Consider the following 23579-nt stretch of genomic DNA (forward strand, 5'->3'; position numbering starts at 1 on the left):
ACCCGAAAATATTGATATTAACAATAACCAGGTTGGAGAAATAACCCAATAACCCGATATAACTATTTATATTTATTTATTTTATAAATATAATTTAACCAAACTTAACCTACGCTCGCTAACCTTGACTAATTAACAGCTATGTTTTGAGTATTATAATAAGTTCAACCTACCGGTTGGTCTAGTGGTGAACCGCGTCTTCGCAAATCAGCTGATTTTGAAGTCGAGAGTTCCAACGTTCAAATCGTAGTAAATGCAGGTTAACATCTATATGGATTTGAATACTAGATTGTGGTTACTTTGGTGGGGGTTTTTTTTTTTAATCCCGTCCCCGTAGGACCGGATCCGCCGCAGAATCACACTCGGTCCTAGGGGTGCCATTGCTTCTAATTGCCTCCAACCTTCCGAACGACCGTGCCGAAGCCGGCTATGCTGTCCCCGGCACGGGGTACCACCCGGTCAGCCGGGACTAGGTCTTCTCAATTACCTGCCTCAAATCAGCGGTACACCACACGGGACCTCGGTCTTTACACTTCCCTCCTTTCTACTCTCCCCAGGAGTCTCCGCTCACTTATCGGAAGTGCGACACCTCAGCATCGCACTCCTCATGAACGGGGCTATCCAGCCACACCCTACACACTACCCCACTAGGTAACATCCTCTTCCTCTCCAACTCCCTCCATCGCCTTCCTTTTCAGAATGTTTCCCACCATCTTACCAATTAGGTTTCTTTGGTGGGTTGGGTTTCAATTAACCACACATCTCAGAAATGGTCGACCTGAAACTGTACAAGACTACACTTCACTTACTCTGATACATATATATCATCCTCATTCATCCTCTGAAGTAATACCTGACGGTGATTCCCCGAGGCTAAACAGGAAAAAATAATAAATTCAGTAATTATTGATTATTTAATATTTAAATAATCAAAACATTACTGTTAATTGGTCAAAGTTAGCTAGCGAAGCGAGCGTAGGTTAAGCTTGGCTAGATGATTATATTTATAATTTACATGTATAATTATAAACAATAATGCTTATATTTTTAATTTGCAAAATATGATAATAAGGAAAATGTTTAAAATGACCGGGGTGTTTCCTGCTATTTGAAGTAAATTGTTATATCGGTGGTTATTGGGTTATTTTTCCAGCCTGGTTATTGTTAACACCAATATTTCCTGCTATTTTGAGTTATTTTCAGGTGAAAAATTGCAAACTTTTGGAGGGAGAAACGAAAAAGTAGCCAGTGTTTTGTCAAAATCTGATGTAAAATTAAGACGTTTACATTATACGACGTTTTACATTTCCTAATATAATTTTGAATTACGTTATTTTAAATATTCTTACATTTTTCTATTATGTATTTTTTTAAATTTCTTTTACCTTTGTGATCATATTTTTGTTACATGTATATTCTAGCCGGGGAGGGCTTGCTTCACTCGCCTGACCTTCTAGCCATGGAGTTCCCCATTGGCCCCCGCATAGCTCGCTTCGCTTGTCATTCCAGTCTAGCTAGGACCCACGCGGTGTTTGTTACCTTCATGGTGTAGGAATAACACTGATAAATAACAATTAAACTATTCAGGCATTATAGAAAGGTGAAAATTAAACTGAATTACAAGACAAAATAGTATTGTCACAGTGACAGAAATAAATGTTATTTTTTCTAAAATAACTTTTAGAATTATTCATTTTTTCTTCTTTAATGAATATCATTAATTGACTTCACCCTTAAGTGGGCTAGAGCCTCGATCTTTAGCTTTAAAACTTCCGTAGGAAAAAATGGACGTATTCTCCAGTTTATGTTTTATTAATTCATATCTCTCATAACCACATTTTTAATTATATATTAAGTTTACATTAATGTATGAAATACGTGCTTATATTGTATGGAGTAAAATTACAATAATTATTAAGGTTTTTATATTTACCATAATCTTTCAAACAGCTCTTTTTTGATATAGCATAATGTGATTGTACAATATTGTTTATAACTTATTCGCTTTGGACCATTGTCGAAGAGTTTGAAGTTTTATTGATGGCGTTTAAATTCGGTTAAAAATTGACATTATTGAGTTAACATTATTCTCCGAAAACGTTTTTGACAATTTGTTTGATCTCATTTTCACCAAGAAATCCAAAAAATTCTCGTTTTTAGAATTACAGAAGTTAATCTTTTTGCCTATTTTTTCTTTTAAACTAACTCAAAATTTCTCTACCACAAAACGGGGAAAAATTATGCCCAATTAAATATCCAAAAATATAAAAATTTAATTTTAATGAAATAAGTAAGAAAATGTATAAATTTATTAAAAATTAAAATTATTAATTTTCGCATAAAATGATATTTTAAAATAAAAATATGATTTTAATATTTAGAGACTGTACATATGATGTACAGTAACATACTTATAAACATTATTATAATCATACAGACAATCTCGTCTAGAATCATGTTCTTCATTAGTAGGTTTATGTTATTACCGTATCATTATTGTACTTTCCTCTCGTTGACAGTTAATAAAACGTTTTTCAAATACCACGTTGTCAACGTTGTAATGAATTGTAAGTTTCTGTGAATATTTTTTTTATTTACTTAATTACAATGAACGTTAAAAAATATTCTATTTGAAATAATCTTTATTCAATAACTAACATTACAAAACTTACCTGAACAATTAAGAGGTCCGTTCAGAAAATAACCGAACTTTATGTTTTTAATCTTATTAATTTTTATTATTAATTATACAGATTATTAGTCCTTGTCTCCTTCAAAGTACTCCCCTTCCCGATTCACACACTTTTTCCAACGCTGTTTCCACTTCACGAAGCAGTCCTGGATAGCTTCATTTGAATCGGTCTTTAAGGTCCGTGACGAATTTGCTTTAATGTCATTAATAGTCTCAAAATGACATCTTTCATCACTGATATTAATTTTAGAAATAAGAAAAAAGCGTAAGAAGCCAGGTCTGGCGAAAAGGGAGGCTGAGGGAGGACAGATGTCTGATTTATGGTACAAAACTGTCTTTTGACAAAGCTTAGTGTGCGAACGCATCGTCGTGGTGAAAGAACCTTAGTTGTCTCGCCACAAGTCTGGTCTCTTTTTGCGCGTTTTTTCACGTAACCGTTATAAAACGTGTTAATATTACGCCCGGTTTACTGTTTCACCTTGAGGCAACAATTCAAAATGCACGATTCCATTAAAATAGAAAAAAGTAGGGAGCATCACTTTGACATTAGATCGAGACCGACGTACTTCCTTGGGGCGTGGAGGTCCTTTACTATTCCTTTGTGATTGAACTTTTGTCTCGATGTCGTAGTCATAAAGCCAGCTTTCGTCTTTCATTATGCATGAATGTTTCATCGTTATTGGCTTGTTCAAAAAGTTGCCGGCAAACGTCCACTCAGTGTTCTTTCTGCTGTTCGGTCATCAAACGAGGAACAAACTTTCCTGTAACTCGATGCATGTTTAATTTTTCAGTCAAAGTGTCAAGGCATGATCCAATTGAGATACTAACCTCTTCTGTAAGTTTTTTAACAGTCAATCGGCGATTTGCACGCACCAGATCGTTGATTTTCTGAACACGCGCGTGTGTGTGTATGTGTGTGTGTGTGTGTGTCAGTTGAAGTTGAAGGCCTTCCTGTCGAGGGTCATCTTCAATCCACTGACGACCACTTTTAAATCGTAAAAGTCATTCGTAACCTTGCGTACAACTCAGAGCATCACCTCCGTAAGGTTGTTTAAAAAATTGAAACGTTTCTCTGAAAGTTTTCCCCAGTTTCACGCAAAAATTTACGTTGTTCCCGAAATTCGCAGATTACAAAAACTGCTACTAACTTTTAAACACTCAAATACCTACTAACATCAAATGCTACTAACATTGCACTCAAATAACCGTAAAACGAAAACTAAACGAGAACATATAAGAACATGTGGTTACAGACCAGGTTATGCGGAACACAATGCTGCCAACCGCATGTTACTAAATATCTCCGTTGGTGCGTATTTAAAAATGTTCGGTTATTTTCAAAACAGTTCTTGTATAACCAGATTTGTTGAGATTTGTAAGAAAATATTAGTTATTTAATAGTTGTTTAAGGCAATTTTTTATGCGTTTCACGACACAGTAAATTCTTATAAGCTTAAAACGAACTGAAAAATATTTTTTGATAGAATATTTATTAATCTAGTATTTATTGCCTTATTTAAAAGAATAAAAATTGTAATTGAAGAATAAAAGACCACCCTGGATTTTTATCTTACGGACTATTTTATTAAGCTTCAAATTTAACGTTAAGATATAACGCGAATAGTATAGCTTATTTAGTCATACATACGTGTGTGTGTGCGCGCGCACCCACCCACACACACACACACACACACACACACACACACACACACACACACACACACACACACACACACACACACACACAGAGAGAGAGAGAGAGAGAGAGAGAGAGAGAGAGAGAGAGAGAGAGCGAGAGAGAGAGAGAGAAACAAAACGGGATTTAGTTTATAGTTTTACAATGTATATTTTTTATTTTTTCATAGATAAAACACATATATTATAATCATCTTGTTTTTTAATCTTGATAAATTTAAGTGTTTTGTCATTATATTATAACATAAAATAATTTAAATATGTGTTCAATAAAATATAGTTTATGTATATATATATATACATATACATTTTATATATATATATATATATATATATATATATATATATAAAATGTCTATAATAAAATGGGTTGTGTAAGTGTATTTGGTAACTTTAAAAAAAAAAGTTACATTAAAAGGATTTTACTGTTTTAAAATTATTTCATTCTTCATCCGGGAAGGTTTGTTTGCTCTAATGGCAATTCGATGTAGGTGTAACAAGTCGTGCCTCGTTTGAAGAATGTGTTATGCCCGTTAGGTAGATGCGGTTGCCGTACTGTTAACCGTCGTATCTGAGGGTTGTGAAGTAGGAAGATACCGTGAAATAGGGTGGTGACGGGTGGATAAAGTGATGTAAAGAAGTTAGATATAAGTGGACAGAGAACTTAAAAAAAAAAGAACTCTGTATCAAAAAACTTAGCAGAAGCAAAAGTAGCCGAGGCGGGAGCAGATACGGGTATAAAATCCTGCCTCCAGCTTTACCTTCGTTACCGTAAAGAATTATCTACCTAAGAACAATACGCAAATCAGATTAATAATGTTACATATATAGTAACGTCTGTTTATTCGGTCGGTTTGCCATTATATTTGTTTTTATTTCATTTTTATTATCGTTAAAATTTATCTGCGAATACCTTTCTTACTTCAGCCTTACCTACAAACCTTTACTGTATGCAGTCAGCTACTTCTTTTTCTTCTGGTTACTGTATTGAAAATACATTGATCATTTAGGGTTATTGACCTTACTATGTAAGCTGTACGTATTATTGCTTACAATGGTAATGACCTTTGTAGCATTCATAAAAAAAATTATTTTCGTTATACTTTGACGTATTATAATCTTATTTTATTTTAGTTTGTCTTTTTTTTAACATCAAATCATTTCTTTTATCTTTTTTAATTACTAAAAGCTAAATTCGTCTTTTATTTTTTTATGTTAAAATATTATATCAAAAAAATTTACATTAGTAACAACCTGTAAATTAGATTACGAAATATCCATGACAACCTTATCGAGAGTATTAAAAAACGAACGCGATGAAGGGAAGTGCTATGATTTTAGAACTTTTTACCTTTGACAACCATAATTGTTTGTCATTGTATACATACGTAATAATTATGTGTTATAAGCTGATGCTATCTTGTTTCAATTACTTATCCAATTTTAAGCTAACATGCTAGCAGTTAATAGGCGTTCTCCAGCAAAAGACATGAACGGTCCGGTAAAGCTGGAAAGTGATGTTTAGCGTTCTCTCGGTGTATAAATAAATAATGTGTACAGTTTTACATCGACTGATAAGCTTGTTGTGAAAATGCACTTGTTACAATACAGTAGTAATATTTTTTAAATGTATTTTTTCCATAAAAAAAACCTGCAATGTATTTCTTAAGACCTCAAATTCATTTGTTGAGCACTTTTACCTCATCAGCTATTTATGAAGTCTTTAAAAAAATTAAAAAAATATTTTTTATCGCACAAATTTTTTATAAGTAAATAAATCTCGTAATGTTATGAGTATCGAGGGCGATCAATGTTAATACAAATTACTGATCGTGCCGCGTAAAATCTGATGTTCGGTAAAGTTCTCCAAATTAATTTTGTTAAAATAGTTTTGGTTCGTCATTTTTGGTTGATGAACACGTCGAAAGCGAATTGAAAAATTAGGCTTATTGTAAAAAGAGCACCGTAATTTTTCAATGCGTCCGGCAAATTGGAAAATTCTCTAGCAATTTCTAATCAGCCTGATATTTTTCAGGCTTATTGTAATAAGTCCATACAACTTTAGGCTAACTAGAAAAAGTGCAAATGTTTACTAATTAAAGAGAAGTAGAGGTCCAATATAAGCATTATGAATATAATTAACCAAATTTAACCTACGCTCGCTTCGCTCGCTAACATTGACTAGCGAGTGTAGGTTAAGTTTGGTTACATTATATTTTTATCTCTCTACAAATACCTCCAAATACTCACTGATTTGGAAGAAAAAAATGTACAAGCAATTGCACATTTTCTAATTAGCCTAAAGTTGTATGGGCTCGTTACAATAAGCCTGAAAAATATCAGGCTGATTAGAAATTTCTAGATAATTTTTCAAATGCCGGGCGCATTGTAAAATGTAGTAAGCTCTTCACAATAAGCCTGACTTTTCAATTCGCCTACGACAGACATAATACAATATATATTAATAAAAGTAAGAATTAACCCCCCGTGTAATTTGAATTAATTCTACAATAATGAAATATATGTGATTAATTTATTAATATTATATCCCACAGAGAGGGAAAACAAGTCGTGATAGAACAATTGTATACTTTCTCGATCAAACGCATCGGTTAAGAGAAAAGCTGTAAAACTGGGGTCATCTCTAGACTCCGTGGTTCATCTTACTTATACGAGAAGTCTCCGTGGCGCAATCGGTTAGCGCGTTCGGCTGTTAACCGAAAGGTTGGTGGTTCAAGCCCACCCGGGGACGGCTAATTTTTTTATTTTTAATTTTCGGAGGTAGTAATTCTGTTTATCTTATTTCATTTCAAACATGCAGTATTGAACAAGTTTTTTAATTTTTTTTACATTTTTTTATTTAAGATTAATCAAAATAAATAAATTTATACTTCACAATATTTTTATTGGTTAAAAGTAACCTACAAAAAAATTATAACGAAATAAAAGCGATTTCTTTTGTTAAGTTCTATGGACTTCGTTTGTAATCATTATATCATACCTCTGGCACGTAATTACTTTTTTCCCGATTTCAGATATGAAAATAAATTTTCGTCAAATTATAATTTTATTTTATGAATTTTTATATGATTATTAGCAGTTTTTTCTTTTGTAATAATTTCCACTGCTAAAATAACTTTTCAATTAGTATTTCCTCAAAAAAACATATAAATAATTTAGGTTTCCAAGATTTAAACAGAAAACGCAGGATTTGAGACTAATTAACTCTATAGAACCCATCTTACCTATAATTAAAATGTATTTAATTAGAATCTGTGATATAATAAAACAATGAAGTTTTTAAAAATGATATGTTCTACCGAAATTTAAACTCGGATCGCGAGGATTCAGAGTCCAAATTGTTAACCGTTATACCACGGAACCTCGTTGTTTGAGAATTATTTTTAGGTAGATTTCATACCAAAGCTACCTATTATAATGGGTACCATTATTCGACTTCCTGACAATTTCGACAAATCTTCGCGTTTCACATCCCCCAGACCCCAAAACCACCGTCAGTTCAAAAGTTATTTATACACATATATATATATACATATTTCACTTTCTTGTGAACACGATAACTGCCGTAATTTTACGCCAATTACTTTCAAATTGATACATAAAATATAACGACCCAAAATCTCGGTCGACTTCGTTAACGGCTAAAATCGGACCGTGGGGGTGGAAATGAGAGGACTTTTTTGAAAAACCAAAATATCGCTATAACTTTCCTATTAAGTAAAATATCGAATTCGTTTAAAGTTCTTACTATTCTTTGGATAAGGGTCTAAAACTTACCTAAGTAAAGTTTGTTGATATCACCAACAATTGGCCCAGAGGGTGGAAAAAATGGGGTTTCGTAGACAAAACAAATCATACCTCCCATAATAGGCACAGTATCGAATCGGTTTTAGAGTGGTGGTTACTCCTGTAAACATAACCTAAAACTTTTGTTTGAAACAATTTTTGATATGACCAACTCTTACGGCAAGGAGTGACCCTAATATTGCTGGAATTGTTAGAAGATGTGGCTTGAGATATGCTAAACATGTAAAACTTTTTTTACATTAAACCATTGTCGTATTGAGTAAATTTGAAGTTTTTCTTAACTTTAAGGTGGAAATATTGTTTATCCCCTACTTTGCACCGATGAAATCTACTTCCGCCTTTCGGCGCGACGAAAGTGATTTTTTTTTATTAAAATTTTTTAATGTTCGTATTTATTAATTCCAAAAATTGTAAGTCCTCCATCTTGGCTGAGTAGGTAGCGTCTCGGCCTTTCGTCCGGAGATCCCGGGTTCGAGTCCCGGTCAAGCATGGCATCTTTTCATACGCTACCAATTTGCAGCGGGCTAATTACGATAACTGTCGATACCAGTTCTTTCACAACGAAAACAAACAAAATTTTTAATTTAAAAAAAGTTTCACCGGGATTTGAACTCGGAAAGATTAGAATATACTACGACATAATTACATGAAGATTAAGAATAAAACGAAAAATAATTATTGAGAAGAAAAGAACTGAGAATTGAACGAAAAATCATTAAGTGACTAATTATTCAAAATTGTATGAAAAATAATTTTCTAAATAATAAAAGTCCCAGATAAGAAAGAGTTCAGAGTGCTAACCATTACATCATAGAACCTTACTACTATTAATTTTTAATTACATTTTTTCTTTCTCATGTTTTGTGGTTGATTTAACGAAATAATATTTCCAATACAATACGTTCCAGCTAGATTTTAACTCAGGTCGCTGGATTTAAAGTCCAGAGTGGTAACCATTTACCATGTAACCTTCTTGAAGATAATTTTTTATTGTTTTTATTCTTTTTTATATTAACTAAAATCATGAATAATATCATATTTCAATGTTATAGGTCCCACTGAGATTTGAACTCGGATCGTTGGATTCAAAGTATTGAGGATCAACCATTACACCATAGAACCTCTTGCTAGGAAAATAGAATCTTTTCCATGTTTCCAAATTGAAATACCACTACTCTTGTATCTTCTACTGCCAGAAAATTAAAACATTTTCCCGGCTTTTAAATATTTTTATTAGTCCTTAGGCCGGTTTGACAAACTTTATTTTTTTTTTATTTCATTAATGAAAATTAGAATATACATCTTAATTTGTTTTAATTTTTGTTTCCTTACGGCTTCTATCCTTTTAACATTCTTACGTTTTTAGGATTTTAACTAATCTTTGATATCTTAATCAGTAGCTCTCAAAATCTGTATTCTTCTTCGATTGAAATTTTTTATCGTTCACTTTTTTTTTGTAGGAGAGTATAAATGTACTTTTTACATTTTTGACTCTTTAACTCATTTAATTTCCAATATTTTTGTGTTGAAAAGTTATTGTAGATGCCTTTGTTCTTATTTATTTATTTTTTTATAGATATCATATTGTTTATCTTTGGATATTAAATTCCTACATTAGAAAAAAAACTCTTGCTCAGTTCTGCACAAGTAGGTCGACTTTCGTTATTTTATTCTGTTCCCTTTTAATAAAGAGACTCATTTAACATTTTATGAAAAAAACGAATTAATAAATAAGTAAATTATTAAGAAGCACATTAAAATAAAATAAAATTATACGCAAATGAGTCGTTTTACGTCAAAAACCTGTTATGTGCAATGATCTTCATTTGGACCGTAGCAAATTTTATAATAAACGATTAAAATATAAATAATAAAAAAATAATTATATATTGTAACAAGAAAACCAGTTTATAAATTAATAATTCCGACGCACTCACTATTTTCGTAGTTAGAACACACTGATTTTGGTTGCATTATTCCCATTACTTGTGAAGAGAATGGTACAACCACCCAGTGCTACATAGGCCTAAGATGTATTCACAGGTCGCTACAAAATAACCGCCTTGGTGTAATACCTCGGTTGGGTGTATTTGTTCTGTATCTTAAATTCACTGATTCATGTTTCCAATAAATAAAAGTCATTGTTCAGTTCATGAATAAATATAATGTTTAATGTGTTATAATCATCATTGCATCTTTAGAATTTGTTTTTAGTTTTATATTAAATGAATGTTACATTGTTAATGAAGATGTAAGTTAATGATAGTGTATTATGACTGAATGAATTCTAAATTTACACTGGACAATACTTTAACAATAAGAAAATTATAAATATAAAAAAATATCAGTCGGTAAAATAGGCTAGCTGAATATAAACAAATTTATTTACTATTATAAATGAATAATAAGAACGATTCAGATTGTGTATTTATAATTAATAAGTAATAAAGGAGACACGAGTCTTAACAGACATATTTTCAGAGTATAACGCAGTACATACGTTCGATTAACAAGTAGATCCAACACACAAGCATCAAGTTTCAACTCATCACTGTGACTCACTGCATAAGCCCGTTTGAAAAATACATCAGTACACAATCGACATAAGCCTTAGATAAAAAAACACATAACTCAGTCATTATGACCCTCAAAGTTGGTAATGCTACCTGAACAATATTGCTAACAATAGATACCGCAGATAAAGAAACATCAACGTTCTATCGTACATCATAACTAACACGCTTTTATCTTGCCCCGCTCAAATTTTTTCGAGCGTTAATGAAGAACAACTCAATCTTCATCAAATTTAAACAACTTCAGATACTACTTCTAAAGAATATCTAAATTTCAATAAAATTGATCCTCTAATTTTGGAGATTTTTGACCCACAAAATTTTATACATATGCTTTTAAATAAATGTATAAGGAAACCCCAATTTAAGTGAATGGTATTTTCGTACTCCTAATATATCAAAGGATGTTCCCTATCCCTGTTACTTTTTAATCTTTACATATAACTAGCAGTTAATGATGTTAACGAACATTTTAGATCCGGAGTAACAGTACAAGGTGAAAAGATAAAGATGCTACGATTTGCTGATGATATAGTAATTCTAGCCGAGAGTAGAAAGGATTTAGAAGAAACAATGAACGGCATAGATGAAGTCCTACGCAAGAACTATCGCATGAAAATAAACAAGAACAAAACAAAAGTAATGAAATGTAGTAGAAATAACAAAGATGGACCACTGAATCTGAAAATAGGAGGAGAAAAGATTATGGAGGTAGAAGAATTTTGTTATTTGGGAAGTAGAATTACTAAAGATGAACAAAGCAGGAGCGATATAAAATGCCGAATAGCCCAGGCGAAACGATACTTCAGTCAGAAATATAATTTGTTTACATCAGAAATTAATTCAAACGTCAGGAAAAGATTTTTGAAAATATATATTCGGAAGTGAAAGTTATATGGAAGTGAAAGTTAGACGATCGGAGTATCGAGAAGAAAAGATTAGAAGCTTTTGAAATGCGGTGCTACAGGAAATTGTTAAAAGTCAGATGGGTGGATAAAGTGACAAATGAAAAGTTGTTGCGTCAAATTTATGAAGAAAGAAGCGTTTGGAAAAATATAGTTCAAAGATGAGACAGACTTATAAGCTACATATTAAGGCATCAAGGAGAAGTCGCTTTAATATTAGAGAGACAGGTAGAAGGAAAAAATGGTGCAGGCAGGCAACGTTTGGAATATGTAAAAAAAATGTTAGGGATGTAAAATGTAAGGGATGTTTTGAAATGAAACGACTAGTACTAGATAGGGAATCTTGAAGAGCTGCATCAAACCAGGTAAATGACTGAAGACAAAAAAAATATATATCAAAAACTAAAAATAATTCATATTCATCCCCCACTCGTACCATGTATGCTTTTCTTCGAAAAGTAGGTAAAAAGAAAGTTGAAAATTATAAAAGAACACTTAACATTATTTTATATAATAGGAGGTTGATTTTGAATTTTTTGACTGATTAAATGCCATAATATTTTTCATCAATACTTCAGATATTTTACTGCATTAATAAAATTCTATATCTAATTATTACGTAGTGATAGCATCTTTGCTTTTCATACGGAAGGATCTGAATTCAAATCGCGGTGAGACTCTTTATTGAAGTGCAGAGTTTTTTCATAATAAAAATAAAACTCAATATAATTTCGTAAAAATTGACTTTTTTTTATGAAGTTCCCATTTCTTATCCCATGAAATTTCGTAAATTGACTTTTTTTATGAGTCAATTTTTTTATGAGAAATTGACTTTTTTTAAAAGTCAATTTCGTAAAAATTGACTTTTTTTATGAAGTTCCCATTTCTTATCCCATGTACATTAGATACAGTTGGATTCTCAATCTTGAAAATTAATTAAAAAATAAATTGTTATCGGACAATAAATAAGTGTTACTGTTACGGATCCCGTTCAGCCACCCGCTTATTTTTGGGGCATAACAATTTATTTAGTGAGTAATTTTTTTTTTTAATTCGGCAACGTTTGGTCCAGTGGTATGCAATATGGAGAAAAATAAATTATAATTACTAAATTAAAAAAAAATTGGATCCGTGATGCCTCCTTGTTTGATGGGGTCAAAAATGAGGCGAAAACTGGGATATATATATAAAAAATATGAAAAGCCAAGTTTCAACTTTTTTTTTGGCAACAAATTGTCGAGATAGGAGGCAAAAACTGTTTAGAAATAATTTTTAATTATTCTCCTAAATCCGATTGAGTTAATGTTCAATTTTTTACGACCACTACACGTTTAAAACTGTAAAAACTAAAAATATTATTTTTCTTTAAAACTAATCAAAAACGTAGTCCCATCATTCAATACCCCATATATAGAAATCTTTTGAATAATTTCCGATGTAATTATGTTTAGTCAGTCGATATATTTATAAAAATACTCCAGCCAACATAAGTACGCTTATGTTATATACATCTTTTAAAAATTTCTGAAACTTTTTTGTGTTTTTTGGACTAAGGATGTCTTCAAACGGTGACATGCAAAACCTTCCAAAATGCAAAACCCAAAATTTTGGCCGATTGATATATTTCCTCTTTAATAATATGTTGCTGCATCAGCAATAAAAAAGTTGTACCCGTGAAAGTAAAAAAAAAACATATTGAATAAATATTATTTCTTTAAATAATAAAACCAAGAGATAAATGTTAAAAATTAAAAAAACATAAATGTGAAAAAAATTGCTGCCTGATATTACTTTTTTTGTTCCATCCTGATTTTGCATTATACTAGCAAATACCCCATTTGAATTTTTAAAATCAAAAGATCGGTTAAGAAGATATAACAGCCTTTCCGAATAACCGTGATCTGTTAAATCGGGAGTATACCTGATGCATGCAAAAATTAGCCTTTAATCTTTTGACAAATACCCCGTTTGAATTTTGAAAATTGAATAATTGTTTGCAGAGATATTACAAGAGCACCCCATTGCACTTCACAAACCGGCACCCCAGGGGGAACCCGTTTGTTACCAGTTGATGTTGAAGATTGTTCTAGCTTTGCACTAGGTGCTCGTATCACCTCACCATTCCAGCCTCACACGCAGTCTCCCACGGGACAACCAATATTATTAAACAGAAATTTTTGAAATCTATTTAATATTATTATATTTAACGTAAATTTAATTCTATTATTTTTGTAATATTATTCATTCGATTGATTCGAATCATTCAGTTCAAACCCAGCAGTACAGTGATAGGGGCTCACAGTTCACAGTTCATTAAAGTTTGTGCTTCAACCAGAAAATCTCCTCCAATACTACACACACACACACACACACACACACACACACACACACACATATATATATATATATATATATATATATATATACAGCCTGTGGCCCTCCCGGTAACGTAACGAATCCAACGCGTGGTTATACATCTAAATCGGGTTTGCCGTTGATCTGCTACGGTAGGAACAGACAGATATACACCCAAATTACATTACATTTTTTTTGGGCAGTCGTGTTAAAATAAACGTATTTCTCAACTGTATTGTGGGTGGAGGTGAAGAAGTTTAATTTTCAAAGTTCTGTGTAAAAAATCTAATGTGGACACCACATGACCTCCTTTTACGCCTATTAAATTACATATATACAATTTAAAAAAATGAAAAGTACATAAAATTTTGTTTCATTAATAACCTCTGATTATTTTTCATATTTTTTTTGTTGTCATTATTGAATTATTATTTACTATAATTTTTTTTTTACAACCAGAGGTTAATAATCATTAATAAATCAATATATTTTAATTTAAAAAAAGTTAAAAAAATTTTGGATTTTGGGCTTTTTTGGACATTTTTGGTCCAGTCGATTGCAATCAAAAGAGGAGGGACACAATTAGATGTTACAACTGTCCTAAATCTAAAATGTCAACATCCTACGGCTACTCGTTTTTGAGTTTTGCGAGATACATACCTTTCTTTCTTTTTTCTGTTTAGCCTCCGGTAACTACCGTTCAGATAATACTTCAGAGGATGAATGAAGATGATATGTATGAATGTAAATGAAGTGTAGTCTTGTACATTCTCAGTTCGACCATTCCTGAGATGTGTGGTTAATTGAAACCCAACCACCAAAGAACACCGGTATCCACGATCTAGTATTAAAATCCGTGTAAAAATAGCTGGCTTTATTAGGACTTGAATGCTGGAACTCTCGACTTCCAAATCAGCTGATTTGGGAAGACGCGTTCACCACTAGACCAACCCGGGGGGTTGCGAGATACATACCTACGTACGTACAGACGTCACGCCGAAACTAAAATGGATTCAGGAACGGTCAAAATGGATATTTACGTTGAAATCTGAACACCGAAATCTTTCGCGATCACAATACTACCTTTACTTCGTACAAGGAAGTAAAAAGGTGGAAAAAATTCATTAATAATGTCGCGTGATCTTTTATTAGAAAATTATGATTTTTATATACGAATATATTCTAACTATTAAAAAAAGAATTTGTTTATGTTAAAAATTGTTGTGATTTTTACTTTTATATGTTATTAAAATTTTATGCTAATAAATTATGAAAAAAGTTGATTAGCGAGTTTTACACGTTTAACTGAAACGTTAATAATATTTCTTAGGTGTTATCATTCCTGGGAATCCTACTTCTGATTTATTAGATGCTGTTTGTTCAACAGCGCACAGGTGTCGAATACGTGTGCAAACTTGCGTGAGTTAGACAGATGTTTCCATTTTAGAAAATTCTATTGTGCGTGGGTGTAACATACCCTGTTTATATATATATATATATATATATATATATATTCATATAATATATATATATATATATATATATATATATATTCTATAGCTAGATATACTAGTACATATATAAAAGCGTATGTTTGTATAAAAATAAGTTTTGTTTCTCATATAATGTAAATAATTGTTGTTTTTTGTTTGAATTACAATCCATCCTAGTATAATTGTCATTGTTTCTGTGAATATGTGACCATGAAGCTTAAAATAAAATTGTGAGTAATTATTTTTACTATTCAGTGGTAATAATAGTAATTTTGTACGATAATAATTTTTTTTATTTACATGATGTAATGCGAAATACTATGGTACTATTAAACAAAAAATACCACATTTTTCTGTTTCGAGTGAACAAGATGAATTATATAAATAAAAACAATCAACCTATACTTATTTATCCTGGCGCTACAGTCCGTCTGGACCTTGATCTCCTCCACAATTTATCTTAGATTTGTATGCTTCTCAGTATGCGTTTTTTATTTTACCTGGAAATTCCCACCTCCCACGCCAACCACCAACCCGGTGATAAGTTTTCTGTAAGGATTACTTTCCCTTAGTCAATAAGATCATATTTTTAGGGCGCCTTTATCCTGCTTTAAAAGGATAGGATCTGGCTGATTGATACAAGTTTCTATCGTGCTTTCTTCGTAAAATTTTTTTAACATTAGGACCAATGTTAACTCTTAAATGAGACTCATTTTATCTACTTTACAGTTCAAGTAATCGCAGGCTCCTTTACTCGCTGAGAAGTTCTAGGTTTAAAGGACCATCAGGTAATAGGGAGATCAATACGGACGTTACTGTTCTTAATCTATATAAATAAAAATGTAGATGTTCGTTTGTTCAAAATTTTAAAACCCTGAAAGTTCTCCACCTTTTTTTTTGAAATTTTGACAACGTTGCATTCGAATACGCGCGTGTTTTTATATAACTACTATTTATGTACCTAAGATGTCACACCTGTGACAGGTAAAAAAATGTTTTTAAACGTTAAAAGCAACACACGGTATACTAAATATTTTTCGATTTCATTTCAGTGTTTCCGATATTTGTGTCCGCTATTGAGTAAAAAAGATACGAGAGATTTACGCGCGAGGGAAAATTGGAGAAGGGTAAAGGAAAAAATTGGAAAAGGGAAACATCGAAAAAGGTAAAAGGGAAGGAAGTAAAAGGGGAAGAAGGGGAAAATGGGAAAACTAAAAAAGGGGAAAACGGGAAAGGAAATGGAAAAGGGAAAGGAGAAAAAGAAAAGGAAAAAGGAGAATGATGAAGGAAAAGGGGGAATAAGGGAAAGAGAAAGGGGGAGGGAAATTATGGAAAGAGAAAGGGGGAGGGAAATTATGGAAAGATAAAGTGGAAATGGGGAACGGATATGATAAAAAGGAAAACGGGGGAAAAGAAAGATTACATTTTTTGAAGTTCCGTAATGTTCATTTTGTTAATGTTAATGTTATATCAAATTTTCAATTGTGTTCATTTAATCTATATAATATATACTCAAATGTAGCAATAACAAAGCATTTCCGGGTCTGCTATTACAATATATAACTCAAACATCCATTATTCAATCAATCATCCTCTATTTAACAAATTTAATTTCAAAACCTTTTACCCTCACAAAATAATGTCATTTTAAAGTAATATCTTATCCACCTACATCATCATAAAAAAGTAAATGTTTTAGTGATTTCAGCGTTATGACATCATCTGGAGAAATACGTATTAATTAAAGCAATTTCTGTTTCGTAGTTTTTTAAACTCTTCGATATCTTGACGAGAACGTTTGAAAACTAAAATAAAAAAAAATACTTTTTATTACTTATTACTCTAAAGTTGATGGCATACACTGAAAACATTGGTCCATTTATTTTTTAATATATGATTTTAAATAAGATATATATATATATATATATATATATATATATGTGTTTACGGTTTTATCTATATTAATATAAACAATCTGTGGACATTCTTAATGGAACATAAATTCTTTGTTTAATATATTACAATAAATTGCATAATTATCTTTATTAGAACCAAGTGTTTGTGTAAAATAGCAGATTTTTTCATTATAGCTTGTGCATGTGTATTTGTGCGTGTGTCTGTATTGTGTATGCTAATGACAGAAAATATTTGTTTTTAATGTTCGCTTTTTAAGCTAAAATTCGTACTGTATTTTAAATTGTACAATTTTAACTGCTACTTTACATTGTAGCACATTGTAACTTACATTGTTTTCTTTCTTGTTAAAAGTTTTTCATTTGATTATACAGTATTAAACTGGCACGAAATGTCTCGTAATATATCAAAATTATTTTCAGTTGTTAATTTCGTTAATAGTCGTTAAAATTTCTTATTAAATAAAACAAATTTGATTATAAAATTTATGTTTGTGTTTTTTAATGTTTGTACTTGTGCTTTCTTAATTTTTGTATTTTGCGTGTTGTTTAAGTAACCCTTAAATACGAGGTGTGGCTTAAATAACGAGATTAATGCTGTAAATTATTTTATTCTAAATTTATACATATTTAGTTATTATCCCCTTCAATTTGCATCCTTCCTCTATCGCTACAACACTCCATGCGAATTTTCCATTGTTCGAAATAATGCTGGAAGTCTTCTTTTGTGAACTCTTTCATGACGCGTGACGCTTTTTCTTTCACAGCTTCAGCGGTCTGAAATCTTGTTCTTTTTAATGCAGATTTGACCTTGAGGAACAGATAAAACTCACATGGTCCCAGGTCTGGCGAATAAGGAAGATGATCTTTACTTTCTTTTTCCTGTGGTAATTACCATTCAGATAATAACTGAGAGGGTAAATGAGAATGATGTATATGAGTGTAAATGAATTATAGTCTTGTACAGTCTCAGTTCGATCATTCCTGAGATGTATGGTTAATTGAAACCCAACCACCAAAGAACACCGGTATCCACCGATCAAGTATTTAAATCCGTGTAAAACTAAGTGACTTTATTAGGACTTAGGCTATATAAATATGTTTGTGTGTGTGTGTGTGTGTGTGTGTGTGTGTGTGTGTGTGTGTGTGTGTGTGTGTAGTATTAGTAGTAGTAGTAGTGGAGATTTGCCGGTTGAAGCATAAACTTTAATGAATTGAACTAATAAACTGTGAGCTGTGAACCTCTATTACTGTGTAAAATGGGTTTGAATAGAATGATTCGAATCAATTGAATGAATAATACTACAAAAAATAATAGAACTAAATTTACGTTAAATAAAATAAGATACGAGTAAAATTATACAAATTTAAAAAAAATAATTGTATAATAATAATGGACTTCCCACGAGGACTGCGTGTGAGGCTAGAATGGTAAGATGGTACGAGCTCGTCGTGCGAGTCGAAACCAATCATCACCATCATCTTGTAACAAACGGGTGCCTCTGAGCTGCTCTTTTGGGAAGTGCAATAGGGTGCTCTTATATTATCTATGCAAAAATCGTTTGATTTTCAAAATTAAAATGGGGTATTTGTTAGTAGGTTGAAGGTTAGCAATTGCATGTATCAGGTACACTGTCAATTTAACAGATAACGGTTGTTTGGAAATGTTATATCTTTGCAACCAATCTTCCTATTAATGTGATCTGTATATTTACATTTACGTTAATGGCATTAATAAAACTGCATATGTTCTTGAAATAACTTTTGGCCAAAAAGGAATGTAATTTATTTAGGGTGTGTTTATGTGTATGATTGTTTCACCATTGCAACTCAACGGCCGTACCGATTTAGATGTATGACCCCGTGTTGGAATCCTTACGTTACTGGGAGTGTCATAAGCTACATTGATGTATTAATTTATGTTAAATAAATTTAAAAGTTTGAAAAAATAAATTATACCATATGTTCGTACAAATATTACATGCATAATTGTCACCCACACGTTCCAAATTTTCAAAATTGTTGTACAAATTAGTAGTTAGACTTGAAGAAATTAATACTGATGCTTCAGTTAATGAAACGTCTACACGTGAAAAACATTTTCAATCCAATACCACTCGAAATAAACCAAGGCAAATTTATCGTGTCGTTACCACGCAAAGATAATAACATTCAACTAGGTGATTCTTTTGTTAATGCTAAAAATAGATTCTTATCATTAGAAAGAAAACTAACTAATAATGGCAACCTTAAAAAGGACTACTCCGCTTTCATTCAGGAATGTTTAGAATTAGGTCACATGTCTTTACTCAATTCCAATGATTTGTTATTTAACAAATCGAATACGTGTTATTTACCCCACCATCCAATATTCAAGTCTTAAAATTTAACTGCTAAAATTAGAGTTTTCTTTGACGGTTCAGGAAAAAACCAGTAATAGTTTTTCCCTTAATGATACCTTATTAGTCGGACCTGTAGTCCAACAAGGCCTATTTTCCATATTGCTTAGATTCAGGATTCATAATTACGTCATTACAACTGACATAGCTAAAATGTATCCTCAAGTATTAGTTAAACCTAGTGATTCCAATTTACAACGTTTTCTTTTGCGTTATTCTCCTTATCAAGATATAAAATACTTCGCATGACAAATAAAATTATCCTACATTAAAGAGAAATGTTTTTTAACAGTCGTGTTTTTTAATTTTTAATATTTATCTCTCGTTACACTTCCTTTTTTTTTGCTTCTGTTTACTAGTAACGTAAATGTCAAATGTACGGCCATCGATTTACAAGAAACCGCCATGGATTTTTATTCTTTTCTTCGTTTTATCCTTATCCTTTGCTCATTTGATTATATAAATTTTCCTATTACGTCACATTTCAAAAGTTTCCATTTTTCTTTCTGGTTACGCTATAGTCCATATTTCTCTACTGATAAGAGCTAAATACTAGAAAATATTTTAAAGAATATTTCTCTAATCTTTGCGTCTTTATTTTTACACATGTACGCTATTATGTATGTCGTTCAGTATTTAACAATGAAATCATTATTATAATGAATAATTAATTCAATTATTATATTCATAAAATACATTTTGTAAATATTTTTATTTTAATTCCATTTTTGGTGATGTGATTATAGTAGAACATTAAAGGATAAAATCCAAGATACAAAAACAAGTGGAATCATTTTCAATTGGATCATGCATATTTGTTTGGACGCCCTGAAATTGCGTATAAATTAATATTTAAAAATATTTCACGGTGAACAAATACTACTAGTTTTCTTTATTACGATAACTCCTTTTCTGTAAAATTTTAATCGCTAAAGTATATAGTTATTGAGGAAAAGAAATTAATTAGATCTATAATTTTTTATAATTTTTTTTTATTTGTTACTCGACACGCCCATTGAAGATGGTCCTCAATATTTTTGTACTTTAATAATCTTTAAATCTAATAAAAGTTTGAGGGCTAAATTACTGTTGTTTGTGAGTTATGAGTTGTATTAATTTCACCTAACGGTTCTTTTCATGTAATGGCCGTTATCGGGTGTTAATTTTGTTATATAATTACCTAATTCAGATCCAGGATATTAGTATATTTTTCTCAACTTATGTGCTTATTGATTTTATCAGTTTGTGTGTGATGTCTATATTACTTAGTTAATTTATTCTCCAAGTAATGAATTTCTACCGGTTCTTATAAATATATATATATTATTTTCTAAATATTTATTTTTTAGTTTCATTATCTTTTGTTTTAACTCTAGTACAATTAAGTATTTTAAAATAAAAGTAAGTTATACTTACTGCCGAGTTGAAATAGCGTATATAACTTATTGTTTTCCTATGTAAAGGGTTACATTAATATATTGCTTTACATTTTCTGTCCTAGCCTTTCTTTCTTGTGTTTGTAACGCATGTAAAGCAATTAAAGTACATAACAATCCAGTCAGAATTGCTTTCTCTGAAAGTAATGATATTGACCATACAACCATCGTGGTTGTTGTATGGTGAATATCATTAATATATACTTATGGTATATAGTAATGATATAGTATACTTATGGTATATATAATAAACTTATGTATACTATTACTATATGGTGAAGTGTATACTATATACTTCCTTTGATGATTGAATATTAGTTACTCCGCTTGATATACAGAATAACAGTATCATTTATAGGACTAACGTTTAGCTATATTTTTGTGGGCTTACCGTGCTGTTATCTAACCGATATTTGGCTCGATGAAGAAAGAAAATGGAAAACACTTCACTCCTCGTTTTCCCTAGTACGTTTACTCATAATTTTAACAACACTTAACATACACTTTAATTATTATGTTTCTGTTTTTTTTTTTTATCAGCTACTAATTTCACTGCCAACACATTTATCGTATCAGTATATAATTCAGCTTATCAGATATAAATTTACTTTGATTCTTACAATTACATTTACTGTTCCATTTGTGGAATTTAGTTTTTTTATTCTTTACATAATATTTACTACATATAAAAAATGCCAGTAGATATCTGCAGATATTTATAAATATTTCACGGTTAAATATTATACAATCTTGATCCAAATGTTTTTCTTAATTAACAGTGTTATTACGAATAACTAATTAAATCACTAATCTTCGCAATTAGTGAAATTATTTTATTCTGATATTTTGCTAAGCGAATCCGATTTTATCTTCGTTATTAGCATTTCAGATTTGAAATCCTTCGATACTACATTATATGTTTTCTTATTGTTTTATCTGTATGCTTTATTGATCGTCGTCCTTGGTTTGTTTTAATCGAAATAAAACAAAGAGTGGGTGGTTAGAGTTTCGGTTCTGTTGTGTTCTGGATGAAGTGATAAAGCCTACTAGAGAGGGTTGTAATGCTCCCGGATAGCACAATTACAAGACGGGAGTGCAAAAACCTGAGATAGAACAATGAGTTGATCTGCATACAAAGAACTAAAGAGAAGTCTCTTTGTCCTCCGGCGTGTTCAGACCTTGTTGTAAATCTCTTGGCTACATCCATTATCAACATTTGGCATTTAGATGTAGATTATGTGTTTAAATCTAACACTGGTACCTTAACTGGTTGTTTACTGAACAAGTCGGCAATCGGAGTTGCATATATCTGTTTCTTTAGTATTGGAATTTGTTTTTATCTAAGACTTTCTTCATTTTTACTTTTTGTTTCATTTTAAAACTTTAGTATATTAGATGATTTCAAAAAATAAGTTTCATTAAAAAATTAAGTCTATCATAAAGTATTTCATTCTATTTTTAAAATATAATTTTAATTAGTCTACTACTGTTCTTCGTTTTCCAATGTCTTATTTCTGTAACAAGAAAAGTTCTGCCTTATCTCATAGAAAACTGAAATTCATCAGAACTAATCTCTGAAATGATATTATTGCTGCACCCATATGGGTGCAGGATTTAAAATAAGTTAAAAAATTATACTTCCTGATATTATTCTTTTTAAATGCAAATAAATTACCGTTCGTATTTAGTTATACATACCTTATCATAGGATATTTGTTGTTCTTGAAAATTGCTTATTTATTTGTAGAGTGACTTGTGACTCATATCACAACAATTAAAATGGTTTTTAAAACATAGGTGTATTTTCTCCGTTGTTTTAAATTGTGTATTTTTGAAAATCTCTATTATTAAAAAAATGAATGTATCTGTGTGCATGTGTGTGCGCGCGTAACGCTAATACGAAATCGAGTAAAAAAAATGTTACATTCTAATAGAGGGCCAAAAATGACTTGACACCCAGCTGGCACTTATCAAATTTGATATTTTTCGAAATAATCGAGGAAATATCAGAGCATCACGCGAGAACCATTCTACCGATTATTTTCAAATTTTCAGAATACATTCATGTTATCCCAGGGAAGGTTTTAAGCCTAGATCGAGGCTCTAGTCTCCTTGGTGGGGGGGGGAGGGGATATGAGATGAAATCAGAGCTTCTATGTCAAGAACGAGGGTAACGTTGGAGGAAAGAGAGGACAAGTTTACAGGTTTAAAATATTTTTTATTTTATTTCATTTTGTACTAAGAGTGTTATTCTACTTCTTTTTGTACTATAATGTTTTATATCATTATG

At 31.1% G+C, this 23579-nt stretch overlaps 1 protein-coding gene and 1 non-coding gene across 2 annotated transcripts in view; both read left to right on the plus strand.

Moving 5' to 3' along the window:
- The window catches only part of LOC142326860 (roundabout homolog 2-like), a 1022566-nt gene that overhangs the window by 108357 nt on the left and 890630 nt on the right, over positions 1-23579 (plus strand). The window lies entirely within an intron of this gene.
- Positions 7066-7139, plus strand: TRNAN-GUU (transfer RNA asparagine (anticodon GUU)). Its single transcript has one exon. It is a non-coding gene; the product is annotated as a tRNA-Asn (tRNA).

The sequence above is a fragment of the Lycorma delicatula genome, chromosome 6 (genome assembly GCF_047948215.1).
Source record: "Lycorma delicatula isolate Av1 chromosome 6, ASM4794821v1, whole genome shotgun sequence".
Lineage (NCBI taxonomy): Eukaryota > Metazoa > Arthropoda > Insecta > Hemiptera > Fulgoridae > Lycorma > Lycorma delicatula.